This window comes from Bos grunniens, chromosome 16 (genome assembly GCF_055505025.1).
Source record: "Bos grunniens cultivar Pamir isolate PY7600 chromosome 16, Bosgru_T2T1.0, whole genome shotgun sequence".
Classification (NCBI taxonomy): Eukaryota; Metazoa; Chordata; class Mammalia; order Artiodactyla; family Bovidae; genus Bos; species Bos grunniens.
In genome coordinates this window covers 81,277,763-81,298,561 of record NC_141180.1, presented here as the reverse complement: position 1 = coordinate 81,298,561, position 20,799 = coordinate 81,277,763, and the positions used below count along the sequence as shown (strand labels likewise).

At 50.6% G+C, this 20,799-nt stretch overlaps 1 protein-coding gene across 6 annotated transcripts in view; it reads left to right on the top strand.

Moving 5' to 3' along the window:
• The first annotated feature begins 5,541 nt into the window (after window positions 1-5,541).
• The window catches only part of ATP2B4 (ATPase plasma membrane Ca2+ transporting 4), a 100,185-nt gene continuing 84,927 nt past the window's right edge, over window positions 5,542-20,799 (top strand). For 5 of the 6 annotated variants that reach the window (XM_086345771.1, XM_086345776.1, XM_086345768.1 and 2 more), the window contains exon 1: window positions 5,542-5,926. The gene's annotated coding sequence lies outside the window, so the exon portion shown is untranslated. Of the gene's footprint in view, window positions 5,927-7,630; window positions 7,771-20,799 lie in introns of those variants that run through there. The other variant, XM_086345770.1, reaches the window with a different exon arrangement.

The following is a 20,799-nucleotide window of genomic DNA, read 5'->3' as shown; positions in this document are numbered from 1 at the left end:
TGTATACTGAATTGAATAGTAGGTATTCAGTAATGAATAAATGAATGAATAAAATTCACTGAAATGAATGTATCTTCATTGGAAAAGACCCTGATGCTGGGAGGGATTGGGGCAGGAGGAGAAGGGGACAACAGAGGATGAGATGGCTGGATGGCATCACTGACTCGATGGACACGAGTTTGGGTAAACTCCAGGAGGTGGTGATGGACAGGGAGGCCTGGCGCGCTGCGATTCAGGGGGTTGCAAACAGTCGGACATGACTGAGCGACTGAACTGAACTGAAATGGTATGTATCGACTTAAAAGATTTCTGTATTACTATAGTACTTAGTACAAGTGATCAAAAAACCCAATTTAGTCTAGATTATGCATTGATAATGAGTCACGTAACTAACTCATTTGTAGGAAAAGCAAGGGTATAGTAGGATATGAGGTCGAGTGGATTCAAATGCTTCCAGAGCTCGCTCCTCAGCTTTCTTCTCTGCCTCTCTCTGCGTGTAAGCTTTACTCTCTCATTTACTCTCTGCGTGTAAGCTTTACTCTTACGATGGCAGGCTTCTTTCATGTGGCAGGGAACATAGTACCTCAAACTTCCAGAGCTTCATTCCTCTGAATGTCCTTGCTGGACGGAATCAAGCCTCATTTTCACTTTGGCCTTTTAGTCAAAAATCTCAGAAAGGGATATAATTGGCTCACTTTGGGTCAGGTAGGGATGGGCCTCTAATAAAAGGAGTTCCCATATTAACAGTGAGGAGAAAGACCGTCTTAAAGAAGAACTGTTGGTGTTCTAGACAGATAAAACAGTAGATACTCAGAGTAAGGAGAGGTAGAGTCTGCATTCAAGAAAGCTGGGGAGAACTGCCATAGGTGATTTGGGGAACTCAAGGCGGGGATCTCAAGAGGCCAGAGGAACGTGCTTTGTTAAACACCTAAGGGAGAGACAAGGCTGACTGCATTTTCTTCAAGTAAGAGTCAGCGTGGGGACAGGGTCGACAGTGATGGAAGCCCACTGGCCTGGCCTGCTCTGGGGAGGCCATGACACCTGCTGAGGAGAGCCAGGCTACAGCTCAAGGATCGGAGAACATGTGAAGGCAGGGGCACAGCAGGGAGAAGAAGGAAAAGAGTCTAGTCAGAGGCTAGTCAACCAGCCATCCACAACAGCCCGGCCAGGAATTTTCAGTGCGAGAGACGACACCCTCCCCTCTTCGTGGTGGGAGAAGGGGCACGCCTCGGCTCTCCCACGCTGGGCAGTTATTTTTATGGTAGATTTATTTTTGTCTGTTCTAGACCTCAAGCCCGCTGCTAGAAGAAAGAAGGCATGGAAGCTTCTGGGCGTCCAGCAAACACTGGCTTCAGGACTGGTTCAGTTACAGAGATGAAGCCTCGGCCACTCCACACTCCCTCCTGGTTTCAAGGGGCTGGAGTTGGGCTGTGCTGGGGGGCTCTCCCCTCATCCCACAAGCCCCACGAGGGACGGGGACACTGGGAAGATCTACCTGACACGGCCTAGGGACCCCAGCCAGCCATTGGGACCTCTTTTGACAGAACCCACCCCCCCTCCCTGCACAGCCTGCCTCCTTTGAACCCAGGGAGTCTGAGGAGACTCTCTAGCCTTTCACATACTAACCAGGCATCATTTCCCAGCCCCTACATGCCAGGCCGCCAAAGTAGATCCTTCCTTAAATGGGACCACACATCTCGTCTAAATTGTTACTCCTCCAAGGCAAACTTACAAAACAGTCAGGCAAGGCCTCCACACACAGCCACTGCAGACAAGCTTAAAATACACTTTAATCCATATAAAGCACATTTCAGAGACTGGCTTTCTCATGAATGATAAAGATGCAACTGACACTCACTGGGGACTAAAATGTCAAGTTGCTGCAATCTGGCAGAGAGCCTGACAGCCATTAAATACGAAGTTCTGTTTCGCTGATTCCGTTCCTTGCATTTCCCTGTCTTCCTCAACAATTGATCTGGGCTCCTGAAGCTGACAGTTTAGTAGGACCTTAGAAACGCTAACATCTCTATCCCTACCACCAGTTCTTCCACCGAAACGCTCTGGAGAGTGGAGTGGGATGGACCAGAGGAGTTGGAAGAGAGGTGGGGACCGAGTGAGCGGACACCTCACCTTCGGGTTCCTCTAATGCCAAGTGGAGGGGAGACTTCCACTCCCTAGGAAGAAAGGGCTGCTTGAGAAACAATCCATGATGCCTTCCAGAGAGTGCGACCCTAAATGTCCCTCCACACCTCTGGAATCCTCCATCTACTGGACTGGGAAAGACAGGCACAAGGGTAGGCAAGGGATTTATTTTGGATTCAGTTCCCAAGATAGATGGGAGCAGGCAATCTAGCACCACATTAGGAAACTCTGAGTTCTGAGCCCAGCCAACCACTCTACACAGTTTCTTTACTTTTGTCTGTTTAACCTTCCCTGGCTCAGAAATAGGACATAAATGAGTTCCTGAGAAATATTAGAATAGAAAAGTAGAGGAAAGAAAGGACCCAAATGGTAGGACACTGGCAAGGGTGCGAATAGGCAGAGGAAAACCAGACCACGAGGCTCCAACTCACAGCTCTGCTCTTCCACGTGGTTTTTCACGCTTGGGCCTGGAGGGTGGATGGCAAAGGAGGGCAGGCGTGGTGTGTGTGAGGAGCTGGGTTAAGATGGGAAGATCAAAGAGGTCTCTTCCCAAACCCTGAAGCTGTGGCCACTCACCTTCTCTACATCAGAGTTTACGGCTCTACCCTGTGAGGTGTGTTTTAATCAGCCTTCCATTAATACATGAGTGTGTGCGTCTGCCTGTGCTCACATGCCTGCTAAGGGAGGTGTGGGAATGTGTCAGGCAGTGTAGATGTGCACCAGTTGATGGTGCCTGTTTGCACTTGACAGCCAGAAGGTTTTAGGCAAAATCTAGGGGTGGCACTGTTACACAGTGCTGGTGAGTGTGTGGCTGCTGGGTGTGATTAGCAGTCTATAGTCTGTGTGTAAGTGTGCGTGAATATCTGCGTGCAAGTTAAAATGGAAATGTGCGCTGGAACTTGATGCAAGTGCAGGGAAGCCCATGGGCTTTGGAGCCAGTCTGACTCAGCCTCACATCCTCACTCTGTTATTAACCAGATGTGTAACCTTGGACGAGTCACTGATCCTCAATTTCCTCAACTTAAATGAAGATAATAAGTACCTCTCAAGTTTGCCATGAGATTACCTCACACCGGTTAGAATGGCCATCATTGAAAAATCTACAAACAATAAATGCTGGAGAGGGTGTGGAGAAAAGGGAACCCTCTTGCACTACTGGGGAGAAGGAAATGGCAACCCACTCCAGTGTTCTTGCCTGGGGAATCCCACGGACAGAGGAGCCTGGTGGGCTACAGTCCATGGGGTCACAAAGAGTCGGACACAGCTGAAGTGACTTAGCTAGCTTGCACTATTGGTGAGAATGTAAACTGATACAGCCACTATGGAGAACAGTGTGGAGATTCCTTAGAAAATCTAGGAATAAAACCACCATATGACCCAACAATCCCACTACTGGGCATATACCCTGAGAAAACCATAATTCAAAAAGGCACATGTAGCCCAATGTTCATCGCAGCATTATTTCAATAGCTAGGAAATGGCAACCCACTCCAGGACTCTTGCCTGGAGAATCCCATGGACGGAGGAGCCTGGTGGGCTGCAGTCCATGGAGTTGCTGGGAGTCGGATACGACTGAGCGACTTCACTTTCACTTTCATGCATTGGAGAAGGAAATGGCAACCCACTCCAGTGTTCTTGCCTGGAGAATCCCAGGGATGGGGGAGCCTGGTGGGCTGCCGTCTATGGGGTCGCACAGAGTCAGACACAACTGAAGCGACTTAGCAGCAGCAGCAGGACATGGAAACAACCTAGATGTCCATCAACACATGAATGGATCAAGAATCTGTGGTATATACACACAATGGAATATTACTCAGCCATAAAAAGGAATGCATTTGAGTCAGTTCTAATGAGGTGGATGAACCTAGAGTCTATTATAGAGTGAAGTAAGTCAGAAAGAGAAAAAACAAGCATCATATATTGACGTATGTATAGAATCCAGAAAGATGGTACTGACCAACTGATTTGCAGGGCAGCGGTGGAGACACAGGCACAGGGAACAGACTCGTGGACAGGAAGGGCGGGGGAAGGAGAGGGCGGGACGGTGGAGAGAGGGGCGTGGAAACACACACACCACCACATGGAAAAGAGCCAGTGGGAATTTGTTGTATGATTCAGGGAGCTCACATCGGTGCTCTGTGACAACCTGGGGGACGGGTGGGAGGATAGGGTGGGAAGTGGGAGGAAGGTTCAAGAGGGAGGGGACCTATGTACACTGATGACCTATGTACACGTATGGCAGAAACCAACACAATATTGTAAAGCAATTGTTCTTCAACTAAAAATAAATAAATTTTTTAAAAAGATTGTCATGAACATTAGAAATGATGTATACAAAGCTTTTGGTGCCATAGCCCACACATAGTAGGATTCAAATTAGGCAGCTAGTATCACGCACTGGGGATGTGCCCCTGGTGGTTACTGAGGCGGTTAACTATTCTGAGGTGGTTAACCAGGCAGCAGGTTTGTGAGATCTGGGTGAGGATTGTGCACCAAGGTGTGTGTACAAGCAAAGCCATGTCTAGGTGTATTCAATCAAAGCAATTCCTTCTCCTCCAGTAGGCTCCCTACTCAGGGGAAGGAGGGTGCAGGGGCTGGACCATGTTCTCAGACACCTAGACCTCTGGGTTAGCCGAAGAATTGATGCTTTTCAACTGTGGTGTTGGAGAAGACTCTTGAGAGTCCCTTGGACTGCAAGGAGATCCAACCAGTCCATTCTAAAGGAGATCAGTCCTGGGTGTTCTTTGGAAGGAATGATGCTAAAGCTGAAACTCCAGTACTTTGGCTACCTCATGCGAAGAGTTGACTCATTGGAAAAGACTCTGATGCTGGGAGGGACTGGGGGCAGGAGGAGAAGGGGACGCCAGAGGATGAGATGGCTGGATGGCATCACTGACTCGATGGACATGAGTTTGAGTGAACTCAGGGAGTTGGTGATGGACGGGGAGGCCTGGCGTGCTGCGATTCATGGGGTCGCAAAGAGTCGGATACGACTGAGCGACTGAACTGAACTGAACTGAGACATCTGGGTCCGGTGTCTAAGGCAGTAAGAGGTTGAGAGGAGGTGCAGGAAGCCAACGACCTGCAGAAGCTTCCTTTTTCCCCTCCGCCCAGCAACCGTTGAACACCGCCACCCACACCCACTCTTCGCTCCACCCCCACCCTGCGCTGCTTTCGACAAGGGAGAGCAGGGCGGAAAGGAAACCCCACCGGAAAGAGGATTCCTCCCCTCCTTTCCCCAAGCCGCCTTAAGACAAACCAGGAAGCCACCGCAGCTTGCAACCGGGCCACCTTAACAGCAAGGAATGGCCTGGCTCCCCGCCAAGCCCCACCCGGCCCGGCCTCGCTCCGCCCCTTCTCCTCCCGCTCGGGCCGGGCTGGTGAGCCAGAGTCTGGCCCGAGTTGGCTGGAGCTGTTGCCATGACAAGCATTTTCTTAAGAAAGCTCTGCTGTTGAAACCGTCTAAATCCGGGCGTTGAAAGGGGGCGCGAAGTTCCCGGGGAACCGTCCCTCCGGGAAAAGCAAGACCAGGGACACCCGCCCAGCTCCCCGGCGCCCCTTTCATTCCAGGAACCTGAGAGGTCCTTCCCTTGGGAGGGCCGGCGGAGACCCAGCCCACTCCCTGGTCTCCGCGGGGAAGGCAGAAGAGACCAGCTCACAACTCCGGCGTGGTTGCCACACTAGGGAGACCGGTGGGTAGACACCCCCCACGGTACCCCTGTCCATGGAAGGCTGGAGGGGGAGTCCCGCGTGCAGAAGCCTGGATCTTTGCTAAGAAAGAGAGGTAGGCTTGCAGAGAATGAATTGAATCGTGATTTGCAAACTTAGTTTTTCTTTTCTCTCAATGACTTCTTTAACTCCCTGAATTTCTTCTTCTAGCATATTTCTTGCGACTGGGTTTAGGGTGTGTGTATGTGTGTATATGTGCACAGATTTGTCAAATACTGTATTTCCTTCCTAGATTCAGTTCTTAGAAACCATATAATCAAACAAGTGATTTCTCCTCCCCCCCCCCCCCCCCCGCCCAGTTGTCATTCTTAGGCTGTGGGGGTAGGGAAGTGGAGGGTCTGTATTTTTCATACCCAAATTGAGCTTTTGGCAAAAGCATTTGTTTTCCCCCATTCGTTCCTGCCCTCCCTGCCCCCTCCTCCCCCTTGGCTTGGGAATGAGACACAGAATGGAAAACTGTTGCAGAAATATTTTCCGTGTCTGTTCCCTTTCTTGAAAGCCCTAAAGAGAGATGGAAAAAAAAAAAAAAAGAACTGAGTATGAAATCTTCAACAGGAAGGAGGGGCAGCTCTGGGGGCTGAGAAAGGGCTCACTGGGGGGTGAGTGGCGGTTAGAGCTAGGAGAAGTTGGGGGTGGGGAAGGGGAATGCATACATTTTCTTTGGCTTTGTAGAGAAACCTCAGCAGTTTCTCTCTACCGCTTACAAAACATCCTCAGACTTTCACGTCTATAATTAGTCGTGGAAAAAGCTGGGAGTTCCCTCATACCGTTGTTGTTTGAGTGTATGCAGAGCATCAAGAACCAACTGTATGAGTGTCTCTGAGGGCACCGCCCCATATATAGCTGTTCCCAAAGAGGAGAAAGGCGAAGGGGTGAAGTTGGAAAGTTTGCAGTTTCACGGGGCTGGCGAATGTTTGGTGGTTAGGGTGGGCCACAGGCAACATTAGGAAGGTCCCAGCATCCTGGGCCACTGTGCTGTCTTGATGAAGAGCTAGAAATTCATGCTGGGATTGTCCCTCCTTTTGGTTCACAAACACACTCGCTCAAATACTTGGCTCGCCCCTGGGGTGGAGGAGGCAAGCTGGCATCCTCTGCAGGCGAGTCCAGCCTCACATACGCCTCCGTCATCTCTCTGAAGGATCCACCGCTCTCTTGCCGGGTGTGGAGGGTGCGGGAGTGGCTGGCCACATCCTGGGAGAGAGTGGGCACTCTGCTGGCCAGGATCACCGCCCTCCCGGGCATACCTGCCAGACTCACAGTAACTTGAAGTTAGTGCTCGCCAGCCTGGTAGGGGGGATCTCAGCTGACGCAGTAGGCCCCGCGGCGGTGAGGGCGCCAAAGGGACCGGAAAACCCCACCGCACCCACCTCGCCTGGGTGGAGTGCCTGGCCGGGAGAGACGGTCTCCCTCCCTCCCGAAGCCTCCCCCCAGAGCCGCCCCTTCTGGTCCTTACCACTTGGAGCCCCCTGCCCCCATCGCCCCCTCACCTCAAGGCCCTCTTTACAAGGAAGGAAGGGACGAGACCAAGGTCATCCTAGGCTGCGGCAGGCCCTGGGGAGAGGGGCCTCCGGGGCAGGGGGCCGGGGAGAAAGTGTAGAGGGCGGGCTCCCTCGGCGGCCAGCCCGGGCTGGCGGCCCGCGGAGCGCGCTCTGGGGCGGGTGAAGGGTGCTGGGGAGCCGATCCTGCCCCCGAGGCTGGGGAGTGCAGGTGTGTGGAACCGAGCTCCCGCCCTCGCCCTCTCAGCCAGTTTGGTCGGAAGAGTCTTAAAGGCGAGAGGTTAGAACCTGGAAAGAAGGAAGCAGAAGATTTGGGGGAGAGCAGACATAGAGGCCGGGAAGCAACAGGAACCCGTTTCCACTCTGGGGTTCTGGATGACGGGGCTGCCTGCACTCCTGCAAGGTCAGACCGCGCCTCTCCCTAGACTCTGCGGGAGGAGCCAGGGGGACATTACCCTGCGGGCAGAGGGCCCACGGCAGGACCCCGCCTGGGTTCTGAGGAAAGCCAGGGAAAGGAGCTCATCTCTTGGCCCGGGAGCCCCGTCCTCCGCGCCACCATCTTGCAGAAGCACAACCCCGAAACCACCCTCTTCTCCGCGCCCCGCGCCCTCTCCCCGGCCCGCGCCGTCTCCCACTCGGGGGGCCCGTAACCCCGGCGTCCGCGCGGCCGGCCCCCCACGCAGGGCCCTGACCCGGGGTCAACCCCGGCGGGCTCGCCGAGGCGTCTCCCGGACGCGCAGGGCGCGCCCGCCGCTTTGAGCCGCGGGCGGGGGCCGAGGGGCTCCCCGCTCCCCACGCCCTCCCCGCGGGCCAGGGGCGTGTCCGCGCTGCGCCCCCTCCGCCGCGGCCACGCCCGGCCTCCGCCCCGCCCCGGGCCTGCCGGGTCGAAGCGCGCCGGGCACCCCGGGCACCCCGGTCTCCAGGCCGAGCGCGGTTCCCTGCCCCCGGGGGTGCCCGGAGCCTGGTTCCTTCCCCTCCCGGTTACCGTCTCCGCGGCCCTGGCTGGGTTCAGAACCCAGCAGGACAAGCACAGTTGGCTTATCCACCCGGGCTTCTCAGCACTGAGGGCGCAGTCAGTGTTTGGGGGCAGGAGAAGGTGGCGTCTGGGGGGTCTGGGAACCCGGCTGACTCCTGGCTTCCCTGCGGTCTCCGGCCTCCCCTCGGGACGGGAACGCCCGCTCCCCCGGTGATGGTGGGAGGGAGTGCTGAGTCAGGTTTGTCAGGGGTCGATGGCCTTGGGTGTCCAAGAAAGTCAGAATGGGAGGGCCCGGGGTGGGGGGGGGGCCGGGCGGGTAGAAGTAGCAGGTGCTGCGGGCGGGGACCCCGAGCAGGCGCTGAGGACCATGACTCTGTGCCTCTCTCGCCGCGGCCCCTTGAGAAGAAGAGGGGTCCTGGGCCACTCAACCCAGCCCTCATCCGCTGCCACCTGCCAGAGTTTCAGATCTTACAGAGGAAACTGCCTCTTATTCGAGAATAATTCAGCTTCTCTCAGCAACCCCCGTGGGCCCTTTTCTCTTTTTTTCTATTCCCCTGGCCCTTGAGCCAGAAGGCCTGCCCGCTGAGGGCATTCCAGACCCACCAGGCCTTGGAGGGAGAAAGTGAGGGTGTTCCTTCTTGGTCCCAGCACCTTGAGTCCTGTCTGGCTTAGGTCGGCCCCAGTGTTGGGTTCAGCTTGTTAGAGGAATGCCCCTCCTAGGCCCCATTGCCTTCCCTGGGGAACTCCCCGCCTCCGACCTCCTCCACCAGCCCGCTGGGATAGGGCTCCCTTTCCTGCCGGCTCCGCTCCTCAGACCCACACTGACTCCTGTCATCTCTGATGCGTATTTGCTGGGTGGGGGTAAGAAGGAGGGAGGGATGAGCAAGACAGTGGTCCCAGGGAAGCAGAACACTTGGGCAGAGTCAGCTGCGATGCCATCCCTTCCCCGCTCATTTCCCCCGGCTGCAGAGGGGATTAGAGGAGGAAGGCAGGCTGCGGTCCAGAAGGTGCGGAATGCTTTGTGCTCCACTTCCTCTCCCGGCATCTCTCTGTCTCCTCTTTCCTCTTTCCCTGCATGAGCCATTGTTGTTCCACTGACTTATTTCCTCTGCACGTGGTGAAGCAGAAATGACCAGCGCTGTTGCCCCCACTGTAAGCCAGTCCTCTGTGTTCAGCCCACAGAGACGGGGCTGAGGAGGGAAACGAGGGGACCTACTTAGAACCAAAGCCAAGGACTGCTAGCCAGTGGAGGAGCTGATGCAGGCAGTTTGTGCTGGAACAGGGGCGGATCAGACAGGCCAAAGGAGAGAAAAGGGAGGTGAGAACACAGGTGTTGGGGGCAACAGTTCCCCCATCCACCCCACCCCTGTTTGGACTCTCTTCACTCTTAAATTTTCTCTGGCTATAGTCTTCAGCCTCATCATTTCTCTCTGCTCTGGTTTCCCAAGTTAAGTACAAAACGGACTGGGATGAAATCAGTGAGACTCCTTTGCTTTGGCCTTCTTGAGCTGCATCACTCAGGGCAGAGGGAGCTTAGGGTAATGTGTTAATAGGGAGGAGGTTAAAGACTCTCAGATAAGCTCAGGGAAACTCTCAGCTTAGAACACTTCATAGCATCCTGCTGTGATCTTCCACCTGCAAAATCAGTGTCTGGGATGCTGCTGCTGCTAAGTCTCTTCAGTCGTGTCTGACTCTGTGTGATCCCATAGACGGCAGCCCATCAGGCTCCCCCATCCCTGGGATTCTCCAGGCAAGAACACTGGAGTGGATTGCCATTTCCTTCTCCAATGCATGAAAGTGAAAAGTGAAAGTGAAGTCGCTCAGTTGTGTCCAACTCTTAGCGACCCCATGGACTGCAGCCTACAAGGCTCCTCCATCCATGGGATTTTCCAGGCAAGAGTACTGGAGTGGGGTGCCATTGCCTTCTCCAGTCAGGGGTGCAAACTAGTACAACTCTTATGGAGAGCAAGTTAGCAATGTCTAAAAAAACAACATATGCATTTACCCAGCAGTCCTGTTTCTAGAAATTTATCCAGAAAATGTACATCCACAAATACAGAAAGACAGGTGCACAAGGTAATCATTTAAGGCATATTTGTAATAAGGAAATCATTGGAATTATCGATGTCTCTTTGTGTGTGCACTCAGTTGTGTGTGATTCTTTGCGATCCCATGGGCTATAGCCAGGCTTCTCTGTCTGTGGGGTTTTCCAGGCACGAATAGTGGAGCAGGTTGCCATTTCCTACTCCAGGGGATCTTCATGACCCAGGGATCTAAATCATGTCTTCCATGTCTCCTGCGTTGCAGGTGGATTCTTTACCACTGTGCCACCTAGGAAGTCTGGAAACTGTCAATGCCCATCTTTAATAGACACAATGGAGTACTGTGCAGTCAAAAACATGAGTAGGAGCTCTATGAACTGATATGTGATACCTAGGATATGCTATTAAGTAAAAACAGCAAGATGCAAAAGAGTGTGCATGCATAGTACGCCATCTTTGGGTTGAGGAAGTGGGAGAAATACGGCTTTTTTTTTTTTTTTTTGCAAACTGATACATGCATACACACAGGAAGGATAAACCAGAAATTAATTAAAATGGTTACCTATAGGGGGTAGGTAGAAACATGTTAGAGAGGCTAGCGATTGGCACAAAACTTTACTGATACCTTTTTAGACTGTTTTGAATTTTGAACCAGGTAAATTTTATGTATTCACAAAGTAAATTAGATAAAAAAGAAAGAAAAAAGCAGACTCTAAAGCTGACTGCAACAGAAATAAAGATCCTAACTGAATATCAATTTGATTACAAATAAGAGAGTTAATTCTAGTAGTTTTTTAGTTTGGTGCCCTGACTATATCTATATTGAAATGTATATTCTAAGGATAAAAAGAACTGCAAAAAATCTCAGAGAACTTTGTGGTAGTTAGACTGTTATTTGATGTCATCAGCCTGAAATGTTGAAAAACCTAGTAAGAAATAAGGCAGGCATCTCTGGATGTTAGCAACCAAAAAAAAAAAAAAAAAAACCTGCTGGGGTAGAATGAGAGTCATTCTCCATGACAACTGAGACTTCAAAAAAGTGAATTATTAAAAAAAAACATTAAAATTGTGTGTTTGGAGAGAAGGGTAGGGAGGCTGAAACCTCTTTGGATTTAAAGAGGTATTTTAGTCAAATACAATGCATAAACCTTAATTGGATCTTGGGTCAGAAAAAAAAATAAAAGGACGTTAAAAGAGATTCTGGGACAACTGGGAAATTTTTAATATAGATATTAGATGACATGTAATTATTGTTAATCTTTAAAGGTGTGCTAATGGCCATGATAATGATTTTATAAGAGAATATATTTATGCAAAAGTATTCAAGGGCACAGTGTCTGCAAGTGGTTTTCAAATGGTTCAGCAAACATAAGTGTGTGTGTATGTGTGTGTGTATTTATATACATCAGGAGGGCACACAAGATGCTAACTATTGGTGAATCTAAGTGAAGGGTCTGGAGTTGTTTATTGCACTGTTTTTTTCAACATTTCACATTTGAAATGTTTCCTAACACCAAGGTAAGGAGAGAAGTACATGCCAGGGAGGACCCTTGGATTCCTAGATTCCCTCACTCACCCCTGTGACTGAAGCAACAGCGCGTCTGCTCTCAGCTCCCTCGCTGGCACACAGCACCCTCCGGGAAGTTTTTGTTTTCCCCTCACCGCCTTAGCATCAGGCTCTTCTTTCTGGGTGGGAGCAGCTCGGGCAGCCTGGAGTAGCAGGTGGACGCAGGCGCTTGCCTGTGGGGCTGCGATCTGCCGGGGAGGCCAGGGGGGCTGAGGCTTCCAGAACCACCGCCTGCCCTCTGAGAATGGCCCTCCGTGTAAGAGGAGGGACCTGCCACAGTTCAGAAGTTGCTTCTGCCAACCTTTCACCTCCCTTCGGAATTCTGCAATGAGGTGCCTCTGAGGGAACCCAGCTGTGCCTTCCCTGAGCCTTCTAGATGGGCTAAGCAGGGTCCCCTGCTGGAGACAGCACAGGGGCTGCACGGTCACTAACCCAAATCACGTGCTGTCACCGCTGCCTTCAGCCTGGCTCTAACTCTGGAGAGAGAGCAGGTTTCCAGGACTGCCTGCATTCTCCTCTCTTCTCTCTTCTCCCTGGGTACCCTGGGGCTTAGGTCCTGTGTGCTCAGGGCCCTTCTCAGGTAGGAGAGGACTCTGGATCCTTCAGTCAGTTCCCCTCTGTCTTGCTTGAGGAGCCTGAAAGAGCAGCAGCCAGGAAGTTGGAAGGGGCACACAGGGACGGGTTTGTTCTATGTGTTGCCAGAACTGCCAGAAGAACTCGGGACTGGGAGTCAGAAAACTGGTGATCTGGGCTTATGACTACTGAGTGACCTTGACTGAGGCAGGTGACGTCTCTGGGCCTTAATCGCTCCCACTGTAAAATGAAACCAAGGTTGGACAAACAGGCATTTCTGGTTCAAGGCTCCTTTTCTACAAAGAGGGAAAACTCAACACCCAAACCAAGCTGTTTTATCATAGAGTCTAGCACAATGTAACATCCTGTAGCTAAGTTCCATCCTTCTTCCCAGGATGACCAGTTGTAAGGAGACCTAAAAGCATCTGCCTTGTGGACAGCCACACTCTCCAGGTCTTGGAGTAGAACAGAGTTCTTAGATTCCCCATCACCACTGGCCTGAAAGTTAATTGAGTACATACTCAGCGCCTCCAAGGCCACAGTTCTGTTATGTCCTAAACCAGACATTAAGAAAGATTGGCTGGAGATACAGAAATCCAAGACTTCAAGGAGTTTACTTAGTTCCTAAGAAACATGCTTCCCCCAGAGAGTTATTAGGTCAAACTATATAAAATTGCCAGTTTGCAACTTCTTTTGACCTATAAAAGGCAATTTAATATGATTCAAATTAACGTTAATATTATTAAACACTGGAAGTCAGGAACTCCAGTCAGTACTATGGAATGGAGAGATGAGATTTCCATCTGAACAATGGATTGGGTTTAGAGAAATTTGGGTAGAGTCACCAGCTGCTAGACCGGTTTGTCCTCTCTCTCAATCCAGGCTTTTAGCCCTGGAGGTAGACACATTAGCCAGGTCCTTGTCCAGACTCTAGTTGAGATTTCAGCAGTAGTTTTCCTGGTAACTGGCCAGGGCAGTTGCCCGTGGGTAGAGAGGAGAGTGCTGTCCATCTGTAGTTGACTATCCTGTGCCCTGCTTCATATCTGTAGAGTTGGGAATGGAGGAAACTAAGAAAGGAAGAAATAGGAAATATCGATCTAATTCTCCCCCTCTGGTGGCAGACCGCAGTGGGACACACACCTGAATCCTCATCTGGCACAGGATGCTGGGAGCTGAAGGAATTAGTAGGAATGTGGAGGCCAGAATTTGACAGGTCTGGAGACCTGGAGAATCCCAGGGACGGGGGAGCCTAGTGGGCTGCCATCCATGGGGTCGCACAGAGTTGGACACGACTGAAGTGACTTAGCAGCAGCAGCAGCACCCCATCCTTAGAGGAGGTAATTGCCAAATAGGATTGGGATGAGGAGAGAAAACAGCTTTGATGGAGGAGAGGATGGGGGAGGATGGGTGGATTGGGAGGAAGGGCTGTCTGCATGTGGCCCAGGACTCAGCATCATGGAGAGTCAGGCGCTCTAGCAGGTGAAGGGAGGCTGTCTGCTTCCTCCTGCTGGGATGCATCCCGTCCTTTGTCTGAGCCGGCGCCCAGGTCTCAGGGAGGTGGCATCCGGCCTCAGCTGCAGCCTGCTGCCTGCCTGCTCTCCTGGTACCGTGGACCTTTAGGATGATTTTTTTGATGTTCCCTCCCCGCTGTCTATACGGCAGCCTTCTTTGTGGGAAGCACTTGTAGGACATCTGTTGGAATGCTAGAATGGGCACAGCTGGCATCCAAGCTTTCAGGGGCTTTCTGACCTTGGTACAGGGGAGGTTGGTCACCAGGCTTTGGGCTGGGGAGGTTTTATTTTGTTGAGCCAGAGCATTTGAGATGGATCGAGCTGGAGAAATGGTCCAATTTCCCTTTATCCCAAGTGAGAAAACTGAAACCTAGAGACTTGTCCAAGAACACTGGACTAGTTGGAGGCCAAGCCCAGTTCTCCCCACTCCACGCCTGCGACTGGGCCCCTGGGCCCCTCCATGCGTTTCTGCGTGAGCCAGATGGATGTCGAATTGCCTTGGTACCCACTTTCTCTACCCGTGTAATTGGGACAATTATTCTAGCCCCTCTTGGGATGATGTGCAGCGTGAGATCATGTACGAGAAGCTTTTTCGAAGAAAGATGCCAGAAACCATAGAGTTGCTGTGCCGTGATTGTTACTGTTGCTGTTATTAGCAATTAAGGTTATTAGGACTAGAGAAAATGCAAAGGAGAAGTGCTTTGGCGCCACCCTTATCACTGTAGCTTCTCACGGGCCTGAGCTTTTCTCTTGGTCCTTTCCACATCCCTTCTCAGGCACCCGGGCCTTGAGCTGGGAAAGGCAGAGTAATGCGGAGCAGAAGCAGAGTCCTGGAAAAGGGTGGGCAGAGCCCTCCTCCTGCCTGGGTATCCCCAGCTCTACCCTTTTTTCAGAATGTGGACTCTTGGAAGGAGTGTGGAGGGAAAACACTCTGACCTTCACTTCTTCCTTGGCAGCTGACTAGCCTGGGTTGGCTGGGAGCTCTGATTTAGGGGCTAAGAATCAGCAGAGTCGAGCCACTTGTAATAGGACAGGACAGATTGATTTTATGGCCAGAGCCTATCTGTCATTCATTTGCTGGTTCATTTATTCACTTGTTCATTCAGCACACATAAAATGAGCACAAACTGTGTCTCAGGCGCGGTGTTAGAATTTGGGAAGGAGCGGTGTCCAGAAGGCAGGCAAGGACTAAGCATCGCCTACTTTCAGCTCGAGGACAAGTGAGCCGAGCCTGGGCACCCACAGCAAGCCCTGATCGTGGCAGTGTTCCTGAGAACTTGCATTTGTGTCCTTGAAGTATACCTTTAACCCCTGAGCTCAGGAAGATCAGGCTTAGATTCCGTGATGGACTGAGCTGGGAGGGGCACCCCTGTGTCACTGATAGGACTGGCCTGATGAGGACGGACTTGCCCTTGTCCTTTGTCTTCTGGGCCAGGGCCTGGTGCTGGAGCTGGGTGTTTGTCCAGCCTGGTATACCCAGTCCTTGGGCTGGCATGCCAGTGTTGTCCGACTTTGCAATCCCCTGCTTACATTCTCAGAATCTGATGGGAGATATTCTGTTGCTAGGATGTGCAGAGAGATCTGAATGGAACCTTTGAAAGAAAAAATAAACATCTAGAGAAGCCCCCCAGTTTCTCCTCCAATCTTTATTTCTTTTTTTTTTTTTCAATCTTTATTTCTCATTTCAGCCCTTCCACCCTACTTGGCAGGGTGATATTGAAGGATAGTTCAGTTCAGTTCAGTCACTCAGTCGTGTCCAACTCTTTGCGACCCCATGGACCGCAGGACTCCAGGCCTCCCTGTCCATCACCAACTCCCGGAGTCCACCCAAACCCATGTCCATCGAGTAGGTGATGCCATCCAACCATCTCATCCTCTGTCATTCCCTTCTCCTCCTGCCCTCAATCTTTCCCAGCATCAGGGTCTTTTCAAATGAGTCAGCTCTTTGCATCAGATGGTCAAAGTATTGGCATTTCAGCTTCAACATCGATCCTTCCAGTGAATACCCAGGACTGGTCTCCTTTAGAATGGACTGGTTGGACCTCCTTGCAGTCCCAGGGACTGTCAAGAATCTTCTCCAACACCACAGTTCAAAAGCATCAGTTCTTCAGCGCTCAGCTTTCTTTATAGTCCAACTCTCACATCCATACATGACCACTGGAAAAACCATAGCCTTGACTAGACGGACCTTTGTTGGCAAAGTGATGTCTCTGCTTTTAAATATGCTGTCTAAGTTGGTCATAACTTTCCTTCCAAGGAGCAAGTGTCTTTTAATTTCATGGCTGCAGTCACAATCTGCAGTGACTTTGGAGCCCCAAAAAATAAAGTCAGCCACTGTTTCCCCATCTATTTGCCACGAAGTGATGGGACTGGATGCCATGATCTTAGTTTTCTGAATGTTGAGCTTAAAGGATAAGACAGTGGATTTAGATTCGATGCATGTTATGCACATCTTCATTGAACCTCAGCTTTCCCATCTTTAAAGTGTGCATAAGATCATCTTTCCTTATCTACCCTGTAAAGTGTTGTGATGGACAAATGAGACATGGTGGATGACAGCGTTGGGTAAACGCCAAAGTGCTGGATGTACGTAAGGCTTATTACTCCAGTGCCCCTCCTCGTTTTCCAGTTTGCATTTCGGTCCTTTCTGCTGCCCAGTCCTCTGATCCTGCTCGCCAGTGTGTCCTTCTCTGAGCTCTCACTTCCACTGCAGATTCTGCTCTTACCATGTCTTCTCTACTTGCCTAGATCAAGATCTAAAATAACTCTTGTTGCATCTTAAATGATAACAACAGTAAAAAGTGATAGTCTAGTTATGTGCTAGGTATTAAATTTGGATTATCTCATTTAATATTCTTAGTTGACGATGAAGTCAGTACTAGTATTATCTTCATTTTACAGATTAGTAAAGATGTTCATAAAACACAGGCTGAGGTCCAGCCCTAGTTTAGCCTATCTCTGAATTTCCTCTTTCTACTGCTCAATGACTGACTGGCTGACAAGAACAGGGAGAGATTTGACAGCATTTATTGAATGTCGACTAAATATGCTGCTTTCAAATTATGTCACAACAACCACCATCGGAGACAGTTACTGGATTTGTCTTAGACATCATCTGGTTGCAGAATAGAAACCAGTCCAAAAAAGCAAAAGAGGACTCTAGTAGGTTACAGAGAAATATCACAGAATTAGCAGCAAGAGGTGCAGCTTCCATGTGGACAGCATCTCTCCTCTGCCCCCCAGTCCACATGCACAGCTCTCATCGTGGTTCACCAAGCAGCAGTTTCAGTGTCCAGACTGATGACCTTCCTGCTTAGCTCTGCAAAGTAAATTAACTCAAGTTTCTCAGCCCAAATATCAAGAGATGTTGATTTCCAGATCAGATCTGATGTCCATCCCTGCTAATTATCTGTGATCCGTGTGGCCTGCTTGAGGAGAGTGTGGACTAATCAAATCATGAACACCCAGGCCTGTCCCTCCGACAGTGGCTGTGGGTGGGAGCAGATGTTTCTCGAGGGGAAGTCCTTGACCTTAGACGGATGCAAACCTACCAAGCTGTTTATCACAGAAGACTGTCCCAACGGATGTCATAGAGGTGACACCCTGCCGCAGCCCCTAAAGAAGAGATGAGTCATTTGTCCTAGAATCTGCATGTTCAGGTGGGCCCGGAAAGATAAGAATACCATTTTTGAACCCTGCTATGTGCCAGGAATTTTGTGTGTATTATCTTTCAACCTTACAACATGTCATTGTTTTCATTTTATAAGTTAGAAAGCTAATACTCAGCAAGCCAAGTGTCTTACCCAGAGGTCCTCTGGTTGGTTTGGGCTGGGCCAACGTTTGACCCAGGCCTGTCTGACAGTAAGACCCTTTCTATTAACCAAAACTCACCAAAGATGACTATTTGATGTTGATTCTGCTGTGATGTATGCTCCATGAGGGCAAAGATCTTAGTCTTTTTGTTCACTGATATATCCCACCTAAAACAGTATGTGGCTCATAGTAAATGCTCAATTAAAACGTCATCAAATGAATTTTGTTTTAGTATCTTCTATACCCCGGGCTTCCCATGGTCAGAGGGAAAAGGGTAATATTCTAACTGTTGAGAATGGGCCACTGAGTTAACTAGGGTAGCCCACTGGGTGTGCCTCTGGTCCCTAACTCAACTCTCCTTTGACAGGGGACTTTAGGAAGAGTCCCTCAACATAGAGGACTCTAAAGGGTGGTATAGCTCTATCTCCATCTGTGTTTCCTGTCCTGTACACCTGATCCAAGACATTTAGCCCTGTGAAGAAGGCAGGTGAAAGGAGGTTTCCCTAACGCTAGAAAATTCACTTACTGAAGCAGGACATAGAATGCCAGGGAAAATAATGCTAATTTCCACTGGGTTTTCAGCCCCATGGTTCAGTTTACCAAATCCTGGATTTCTTCCCATGCCTTTCTGTATAGCAGTGCCCTCTGCCCTCAGTCACCCAGACAGTGTTCCCAATTCCAGGTTTGGGAGAGTCAGATGGAACTGGGTTCAAGTCGGCCTTCCCATCCTTGTGACCATGGACAAATTTTTCATGTGACTGGACTCAATTTTCTCTGGAAAAGAGGATTATTTATTAATAAAGAGTGATCCATGTTCTAAGGGCCTGGCCCGAAGTAGGTCCTCATTGACTTTTGATTTTACCCCTTCCGTCCCTCCAGTTCTCCCTTCCTTCTCCATGGATCCTGGCTCAAACCTGCCCACCTGCTCCCTGCCAACCTTTGGGCACAGTACCTTTGGGGTCAGAGCCCACTGTCCCCAAGTCACTGAAAGGCCCGGAGGCCCCCGCTTCCTACAGCTCTCCACCAAATGGCTTCACGGGCTGACTGAGGACTCCGTGGTTTCCACATGGCAGCAGTTCCAAAATCGTGCTTGACCCTTGTACAGCAAGAGTCCTGGCAAAATAAGGAGGAGTGGCAGGGGGAGAGCTACAGTCCCCTCATTTTGTTTGCTCCTGCCCTGCATTGCTTCCCCTGGAGGTAGATGCTGGAAGAGCCATGCTGGGAAATCTCTTGTAGGAGCAGGAATGGGTGACAGTGCTCTACTTGCTTGTAGCAGCTGTGGCCTGAGGATGCCATCGCTATTTGGTCGGGCAGATCATTTGCCAGCTGCCCCTGGAATTGAGCAGGCTGCTTAATAAACAGGTAGGAGAGTCCCAGTCTGGGATCGCCTCCTCTCTCTCCAGCACGCACCCACACAGAGACTTTAGCTGTTGTGAAGTGCCAGCCTGGCCAAGGTAAGGCACGAACCAGCATTTGCTCTCCTGAGCTGGAAGGGGCGTGGCAGGGAGAGACTGGGCTCTTGCTTCTGCTTCCTGTGGATTACTTAAGTGCTCCAGGCTCTTTCGGAGTGGAGGAGATAGGTTCTCCAGCTGCCTCCTAGTCTCTCAGGGATGGCATCCTGTGATGGGAGATGCTTTCAGAAGAAGTGAGCATGTGAGTCGTAACCGAGTTCATGTGAGCAGGCCTATGGCAGCGTGGTTGCTGGGATAGATCAACTTGTCAGTTCTGGCTACAGCATCCGCTTAGCCCACGCACAGCCTGTGAGCCAGGACTGGTGCCCTACCTCTGTTTAGCCAGTGTTTAGCATAGTCCTTGGAGAAGGCAATGGCACCCTACTCCAGTACTCTTGCCTGGAAAATCCCATGGACGGAGGAGCCTGGTAGGCTGCAGTCCAGGGGGTCTCAAAGAGTCGGACACGACTGAGCGACTTCACTTTCACTTTTCAGTTTCATGCATTGGAGAAGGAAATGGCAACCCACTCCAGTGTTCTTGCCTGGAGAATCCCAGCGACAGGGGAGCCTGGTGGGCTGCTGTCTCTGGGGTCGCACAGAGTTGGACACGACTGAAGCGACTTAGCAGCAGCAGCAGCAGCATAGTCCTTGGGCTTCCCAGGTAGCTCAGCTGGTAAAAAAAAATCCGCCTGCAATGCAGGAGACCTCGGTTCAATTCCTGGGTCAAGAAGATCCCCTGGAGAAGGGATAGGGTACCCACTCCAGTATTCTTGGGCTTCCCAGCTGGCTCAGACAACAAAGAATCCACCTGCGATCCGGGAGACCTGGGTTCGATCCCTGGGTTGGGAAGATCCCCTGGAGGAGGGCATGGCAACCTACTCCAGTATTCTTGCCTAGAGAATCCCCATGGACAGAGGAGCCTGGCAGGTTACAGTTCATGGGGTCACAAAGAGTTGGATATGACTGAGCAACTAAGCACAGCGCAGTAAAGTCCCTGGTTCTTTACTGGATGATCATCAGTAAACGTTGGATGGATGAATAACTGAATAAACAAATAGAAATTTTTCTTCAGAGTCAAGATCACAGCAGAGTTTACCTTTTTTCTTCCCAGGGTCATCATCCCTGTTCAGCATTTCATCATGTCATGCTGAATAATTGCAAAGGACTCCTAATGATGGACAGGGTGGTCTAGAAGGACAAATTACAGATTAGAAGTCGGGAGACCTGGAACTTCAACTATTTAAGTTGCTTTATCACTTTAAGGATAAATCATGTATAAAATGAATAGTTTGGCCTAAACATACTTTGAGGAGATTTTAACTCCCAATTCTCTGCCTCCTCCTGCCTAAACAACCCTGCAGATTAATTATAGTTGGTTACCAAATTTTAAAAATAAGATTCACCATAGAAATCCAAATTTCTTGCTTCTCAAAAAGTGGAAGCTCTCACAAAAGTTCCACCTTTTTTCCATGGCAACAGTTAGCAGGAGCTAAGTAACC